Here is a 9,197-nt window from a genome sequence, read left to right as displayed (position 1 = left end):
GATAAGAATATTACAAAGAATAATGTTTTTTTTTCAAATATTCAACGTATGTATTTGCATGATATTTAGAATTTTAATTAAAATTTATAAAACAAAATAGATTCTCATCAAATAACAGGTAGGGTTACACAAATTTGTTATTTATTTATGTCCATAATGAAGATTCTGTTTAAAAGAATGTGAGAGATAACATGTTATTAACGTTTTCCTAAATAAATAAAAACGTTTCTCTGAAAAAAAGTAATGAAACTAAATTGTTAGTGTGGCAGCAGTGGTGACCGGAACTTTGAGATCAGGATCAGTTTTGTCTGCAGAAACTAATCTCTCTCTTCTCTTCTGTTTTGTCTGCAGCCAACGCTACATGTCGCAACGCAAGGTCATTTCTTCACAAATCTTCGCATATAACTGAAGAATTATTTTTGCATGGGACACATAATAATTTTTAAAAATTTCTCGCCATTTCTTCGGTGCCAAACCGATGAAATTTACATATTTTCACACATTTTTTCCGCATTAATTTTAACCTTCTATCATCGCTGCCAAACACACGATAAGGCTCCACGCATTTTCAAACTTAACCAAATAATTAAGAGAATAATATATCGAGAAGTATCTCGCAATGTCGATGCATTTACCTAGCTTTCACTTTTGTCTTCTCTTAATTTTATTTCTCTCCCCTATTTTTAGTCTATCTCATTGAATGTTTAAGTTGATTTATGTGTGCCACATCACTCATGTCAAATAAACAATACGTGAAAATAGAATTTTCCAATATTTAATTGGTGAATGAGAATGACATCATTACCAAATACCATTCATGATCCCAAGAAAACGTAATACAAAGATAATTTAATATTTTAAATTAATTAAGAATTCTTAAATTTAGGAATAATATAATTAATTCTTATTAAATACTTATTAAATATATTTTTAATTTAATGAATATATTTTTTATTGTTTATATATTACGTAATCATTGAAAGGGACCATTAATAGCATGCTAATCTCATACCACCTAATAATTTTTCCATATTGTCTATTAACTTTTTCATCCTACCCGAGAGAGTGGTGCTTCTCGTTGGTAACTTTATTTTATGGGCACTAATATATATATATATATATATATAATTTCTAAAAATAGTTGATAACATTATCTCAAAAGAAATATTAACATGTTTTTAGCATGTTTCCTATAAAAAAAAATCATTCACCAAAATTTAATATAAATCACAAAAATATGCAGGCCTTATTTCATATTTAATAAGTTTCACTTAAAGATTTTATAAATTTCAATCAAACATAATGAATAACAGATAATATATTAGAAGGATTATGTTATAAAATGTAGTGTTAGCATTCTTCTTAGATAATACTAGTATATTAGAAAAATGATGTTATAAAATACGTTGTTAACACTCATTTTAATTCTATTTTGTTATATATTATTTTATCTATGTTTACATCACAACAAATGTTGCCATATACTTATTATTGTACAAAATAAAAAATATGCAAACTACATTAAAATTAATTCATATTTAAATGTTTGATAAATATACTTCAATAAGCTACAATATTTGGTATGTTTTCAATTATTATATCATTAAAAAGGTAAATAATTAATATTATAAATCTTAAAAAATATACACGTTATCTTAAAAATATGGTTTTCGAGAAATTATTAATAAAAAATATAAATTGATAAAAAAAATTACTTTTATATAGAAATTAAAATTAAATTTTACATATTGGAATGGATCCGTACAACTAATCATAATAGAGTATGTCACACGACAATGTAAAAAAATGCAATAATTGCTTACGGCCCCAAAACGTTAAATCACAATCTCTTCAATTAGTTGTTGTGACTTGTGAGTAAGATACTTTATGCTTAAAACGATTCATTTCGGTATTTTTTTTTTTTTTTGCTAAAAAATTTTAATATATCTTAATGTATAGTTTTGAAATGAAAATACTAACAATTACATTTATCCCTTCGATACATGATTTTTTTAATAAATGTATTAAATATTTCATGATTAATATCTTTAAGATAACCATAAACAAAACTCAGTTTATCTGATTTTTATTATGACAGATGTAACTGTCTATCTAATTATGATATTTTTTTTTAATTGTATGACTTTTTCATATAACTAAATTTAAAAACAAAATATGCATTATAATATCATGAAAGAGTAGCAAGGTAATATTCACACACACAAAAAAGAAAATCCTCTAGTTTTTTTAGGAGCGTCCTGACCCGAGATCGATTAGTATGTCGTCCAGATCATATTTTCATTTAATTATCATAACTAAATTAATGCAAACCTTTTTTCTCTTAATAAGAACTAAGAATAATTAGTTGAAGCGATAGAATTATCCTAGTGTCTCCAAATTGTGTCCCGTCCGTGTTACATCAATGAAATATCGAGATTTGATTTAAAATATAATTTTGATTAAAGATAATGTAGAAAAATAAAACAAAATAATACCAAGTGAATATTTTAAATAAGAAGTCAATTTTACCTCGGTGAGACCGAGACAAGAACACAACTTGGAGATAGATGATTTAAATCCTATGATCGTATTGAATTATAATTATTTACATAAAACATATTGTATTAATTCTTCCTGATTGGTGTTTGAGATTCATTTTGTATAATCATGAATTTTATGAAAGTTACTTGTGAATTTGTAAGTATTTCTAATGTCATAAACGCCAAACTCACTCAGTATTATAACACTATAAAATGATAACGATGTCCCTCTTGCGGTCTAGGGAGTGGAAAAAACTCAACATTCCCTCATGTTCTTTCTCTTGCAAACCCTTTTTAATTCAAGTGATGTATCCATTGATTTGAGACATAAAAATGCAAAGTTCATCATTTTGCCAACAAGTTTTCTCAGCTACATGCTTCTCTTTCTCATGTTTTCCCTTTTTCATACATGTACTTTTTAAAAAAATATCAGGAATCCCAGTCCTAGCTAAGTCCTAACCTGATGTGATCTAAACTATTATATCTAATTAATTATAGTTCATCTCTTTTAAATAGATTGTCTGCCTCTATTTTCAATGCCTCCATAAATTGGCCATTTAAAACTGATCTTATATTTATGATGACAATTATTGATAAATTGGAATAGGAATTGGATCTGAAATACAGTAAGCAACATGGTTGGGAATAATATTATAGGAATAACACTTGTGAGATGTTGGAGATTCCTGAACTTGGTGTTCAATCACATAATTGAAGTGTTATTCGTGACACTTTTGATTGATGAATAGTATCACAAATACTCAGTAATTAAGTTTTATCCTACCCTGAAAAAAAGAGTTTTATCCTTCAATAAATAAAAGCATACAGTGATGCTGAAGAAGTTTCCTTTTAAAAACAGTGAAATTAAAAGCTAAGTTTTGTAAATACTTCACAAAAGAAGTTATTTTCAATCTTTTTTCATCGTTATGATGGACATAATAAATATTTTTTACAGGGATGGCCAAATTTAATTTATTTTTTATTTCAAAATTACTTTTACGCAAGATAAAACGTTTGATGCTTTAATTTATTATATTGTGAAAAACGTTAAACATTTACAACTAACATATTAGATTTTATTTTTCTCTTTAATTAAATGTCATTGCTAATTAATTTTTAACTCTATTATAAACTGTAGGATTTATAAATAAAATAAATAACTCTCTATTATTATTTTTTTGTATACATTAATATTAGTGTTGAAATTTTACTTGGAAATATCATTTTAATTTAAAAAAATGTAAATTATTGATAAATGTTCAAAATTAGTTGTTAATGATATTGAAAAATATTAGTAAAAAATTCAGTGACGTTAAAATAAAACAAAGTATAATAGTTTAATTACTCAATTTTTTTTTTGAGAATAATGAATAATAATAAAATATAAACAACGTGCTAAAAAATAAAATATAACTAACATGCAATTGATGCAAATGAAAGTCAACTTGAATTTTTTAAGTAATATTATGGGTTTGAGAATTGTGAGTGAAAAAATATGATTAGGAGAAAAAAAATTACTAAGAATAGTCAATTGAGTTTTTGGATAGAAATTAGTGGTTAATAAATCCATTAAATACTTTATATTAATTAATAACTTGGTTATTCATGAAAGAAAAAAATATAATTGCCATTTTTGATAATACAAACCAGCTACAGCCTACCACAAAAATTCTAGATGTCTTACTAATGTTAATGAATTAAAAGAATTGAGATCTAAACTAAACTTTGACTTTGAATAATTCTAAATATTTTTATAATTCAGTTTAAAATATTAAATAAATTTTTATATTTTTCAAATATTAAACATTTAACTTTTTAAGATTAATGAAAAATATTACATTACTCTCTTTGACTCTGTGTTAGTTTAATACTAAAATATATATTTTTATCTAATGTGAAATATCTATTATTATCTCACTAATGATTAATTTATGTTATATATTACATTTACTGAAAATATTTCATTTCAGTTATATTTTTTCTTATCCACCAGAATTTAACATCTTGTCTAAGTGATTAAATCTTGTATCACTCAACAAATAACTTTGTGGGTATTTTTTTAAACAACACTAAAATACTTTTTTAGATATACGATCTTGTTTAATATTGAATAGGTTAATGAATAATGTTATAGAAAGATTAAAGATGAAAATAGAACATTCGAAGGAATATGCTGGTACTGAGAATCCCTTTTGTACTTTGGCGATTGGAAAAGGAAATAAATAAATCAAATAGCAATAATAATAATAATGATGGTCAGTGGTGCGAGGGCTCTGCGCCACATACGAACCTGCTTTTGCTAGTTTTATTTTATATCTTTATAACCGACAAGTCCGTCCACACCAAGCATATTAATTAAACATAACCCTAAATTACCCAATTTGTTGCCAAACGTAAACCCAGGTATCAAAGCCTTTGATAAATAGCTTATTCAAACTATCATCTTAAAACGCTTATATTCTATATCCTTTTTTACTCCTCAATATTATTTTCATAGTTTCATGGGGATTTTAAGTATAAAAATAGCTTCTTATAAAACTTCATGATTAAACAAGATTGAGTTACAAGTCACTGTGTAAGAATAGTTATTTTGTAAGAACTTGTTCTTAATATTTTTTTTAAGAAAAAAACACAAAGTATAAGGATGTGGAGCAATAAAGGAATGCTAAGAATATATTTATCCACACACATTCTTTTTTAATATTCTCTCATTAATTAAAAGCTATCGAAACTTATAAGTTATTCTTAATTAGGTCTCACATTTATTTAACGAACTTTTCTCATAATTTTGTATTTTTAATCATTTTTAAAAATAAAGAATAGTGTGTTAGCATAAAAATAAGTTAAAAAATGTATTAATGACACTTTTCAAAACGACATGTGAAACTCATTTCAAATTATTAACTAATTTCATTATGAGAGGGAAAAAATGGTAATTAAAATTCTTAAATGTGATGCAACATAATATAACCTAAAAAAATAGTTAAAACCTAAAGAAAGACGGCACTATTAGAAATTCTCTGAACAGAAGATATCAAATCAATCTACTATCGGTCCCTTTTATATTTTTACCAGAAAAAAAAAATCATTCTATTAGCAATTTAGCATACATCATGATAGAGTTTATTTGTTTTCTTTGGGCCTTTTGTGTTAAGACCATTATCACTAGCATCCAAAGCTCACATGGTGCACCACTGCTTACTGGCTCTTTATACACATGGAATAAAGTTCACAAAAACGATTAATAAAGTTTGTTCCCTTTTAAAAAATAAGAAAGAAATGCAGGTTTTAGTGTTTGACGAATAATTATCGTTTTCTTTTCCTCTTGTCTTTTTCCAAAATTACTTAAAAGAAGAAAAGTACTATGTATAAAGTTTCTCTCTTGTTTTTTTTTTTCATTCAGCTGTTTTTATTTTAAGACTTCTAATCCATTACCATTGTGTTTTTTTTTTTTGCTCAAATCAACAATGTTGTGTGTGTTGTTGGGGTGATTCGGGGGGTATACTTGTGGACCTGGTGGCCAGATGAGTCTTCTCCTCATTTATATGGTGTTCAACCTTTTCACTTCTAGCCGATGTGGGACTTCACTTCCCACTTGTAAACCCAACAGTTTTAAGATTTATCTATTAATGACAAAGTTAATTGTTACTAATACACTAATATTTCTATTTGATTTATTTACTTTTCAGTTTTTAAAAATATATATAACATAATTGTAAATTGATTGGTTAAATGACATAAGATTTTATTAGAAAAACATAAACGTAAAGGTGAAAATAAAGTATATTGAATTGAGTCAGTGGTGCAAAAAAGAAGACGAGGAGGTATGACATTGAGCATTAGATTGATGGATAGTAAATCTTCCAATGGCAGCAACCTTACCCTATTTGGAAGTTAAGTGAAAAAAAAAACCTGTGGATAAAGATTATTTTGACGTGTCCAAATATTATATCCCAGATATAGAATCTTGCGAATGGTTTTCTATGCGTGCAAACAACATCTAGAAGCAAATTTGTCAGCCCTTCTCGATAATTCGATTCCCGTAGTCATACAAGCATTCATGCACCAATCCTTCATCTTAATTTAAATAAGATTTTGAATTCAAGGTTTATGAATAAAAAAATATTATTGAGAGGAGAAACTTTTAAAAATATTATTAATAAGATTTTTTTATAGAAATTAATTATTATTAAATTGATAGATATTTTAATGTCATGATAGCATAAAAAAAATATTCATGTACTGCTGCACATGTGACCTTTAATAATATTTTTTCAGTATTTAATGAAAATGTTTCTAAAAACTTTTAATAAGTGTTAGAAAAAAAAATATTATTAAAAATTACATTGTAGCGATGTGTATAAAATCTTTAGTCCAAGAGTATAGATTCAACCAATTGTTTGTCCAATGCAGTTTTGTTTTTTCAAAGTAAGAATATTATTTTCGAATTTTATAATAAATGATAAAAAATACTAGGAGAGTATTGTCTTTTAAAATGAGTCTATTTAACTGAATTTAAGTAGTCATAATTTAACACACATGACTTTTAGATACCAGCTAGTATACTTTTAAATAAATTTCAAACGTCGTTTATCGTTAAACTAATGTTGCCTTGTTATTATTTTTTTCAGGACACGTTAGCTTAGTTAAGGTAATAAATTGAAGAGAGGTAGAGTACAGGATTACGTATATAGTAATATGTATTACCAGGTCTAACTTTTCGATCTCTATGAAAGAATAATATTTGCTCTGGGGGAAAGTAGGAGCAGGAAAGAAAAAACAAATAATTTTTATTTTGTTTCCAAAAAAACAAAATTAACTGGTCTAATATTATGTCCTTTATTCCTACGGCTTATAAAAGATCTATATGGTTTTTGTTTTTCATGTTTGATAAGTTATTTTCTTCATTTTCTTTTGGTTTAATATGATTTGGGTTATGCTGGTCCCACCTTTTATGGTGGGCAAAATGCCTGGCTCATAGACGAAGGACGGTTTCCATCTCATTCAGTATATAATATGGAGCCATTATACAACAAATTAAATTTTGTACGGAATCCTATTGCATATATATTATTATCAAGCTATAAACCAATTTGCTCAAGCAACGGTTTAAAATGAACTTTATGGAATGTGAATTGTAGATATAATATGGTCCCCTCTAATGGCTTATGTCAATGTAAGAGTCATAATCATTGCTTATTAGGAGGACATTACTTTAAACTCTTGATGGTTATTTCCAAGAATTATCCAAATAAATTAATAATATCCACATTCAAAGTAAGCTGCGGTTAGTTTAGGGTCTTCACTTCAGCAAAAAAAGAAGTAAGTTTAGGGTCTTCAATTGGCTCAAATTATACTAACATCCTCTATAATATATTGATGTCAAAACGACTTGGGTAACAAAAAGGGATAAGGTTTTATTTGACAACCAGTGAATTCATGGGTCTTCGATAATATCGTATTTTAACACAAATATTTGTTTATCCTTCTTAAAAGGGATAGTTATAAATAAAAAAAGAATTTTAACACTTATTTGAAGTAGGCTATGTATGTTTTTTTATTTTTGATAAAATGATTTTGATTTTAAAAGCATTTTAGCAATTTATGATATATACTTGTTGCATCCAATTGCTACTCTCATTTGTGCACCTATTATGTAAACAAACTAATAATACTTGTGCGATTTCAATTCAACAGTAAAAGTTGTATATTCTTTTTCCACTAAAGATATTGCATAACCACAGTCCAAGATCAATTTCTTCATGAAAGTGAATATTATTTATCCCGATAATTTTTTCCATACATAAAGCTAAGGAATTAAATCTCTTCTCGTTCAGTATCCCAAGAGAACAAACTAGTTGCACTAATCGTCATATATTATTAGTGTAAAACTTGTATAATTAATCACACTTATACTCGTGGTAGACGCTAGAAAACAATGTTCAGTGCAAACACAAGCTAGCAGACCCAACGCTCAAATCCCAAACAAAAAAATTATCTAGCTAGAGTTCGTGGATAATATATATTGTGCTTCAAAACACGACGCAACTACTAGTCTCTTAAACTAACCAGTCGCTATCTTGTTAAAAGTAGATTGGCCCAAATCACATTAGTTAATCTCAAGCATGCTTAACCATCACATTAATTATCCGAGATTAGTAGATTATGGTGGCTTGATGAACGGAGTTTTTAAAATATTTTTGAAAATAGAGTCATCGTCAATATTTACCACTTCCTTTGACTCAATTAAAAGATTATACATCCACCAAAAAAAATAAATTAAAAAGATTATACAGTGCATTTCTTAATATATACTACGGAGTATGTGTAACGATTTTAGACGAGGAAATAGCATACAGATTTTTTTTTTAAAAAAAATCATGGTAAAAACGTATTGGTAATATTAAATATCGATTTTTTCTATAAAAAAATATTTGTTTGATTTCTTAATACTACTTTCCAATATTAAATCATAGAGTACAAAGTGAATGAAACAAAATTTTGTTGAAGTTATGAGCTGCATCATGTGTGGAAACCAAGGTACTATGAACTATGAAGTGTGAACATGGTAGAAATTGACTACGGCCGAGTAAAGCGCAAAAGTGCTTTTCCTTATCCAAATGGCTCAATAATAGAGAAAAAGGTTGCACTATTAAA

The sequence above is a fragment of the Glycine soja genome, chromosome 2, assembly GCF_004193775.1.
Source record: "Glycine soja cultivar W05 chromosome 2, ASM419377v2, whole genome shotgun sequence".
Classification (NCBI taxonomy): Eukaryota; Viridiplantae; Streptophyta; class Magnoliopsida; order Fabales; family Fabaceae; genus Glycine; species Glycine soja.
Note: the sequence above shows the minus strand (reverse complement) of the source record.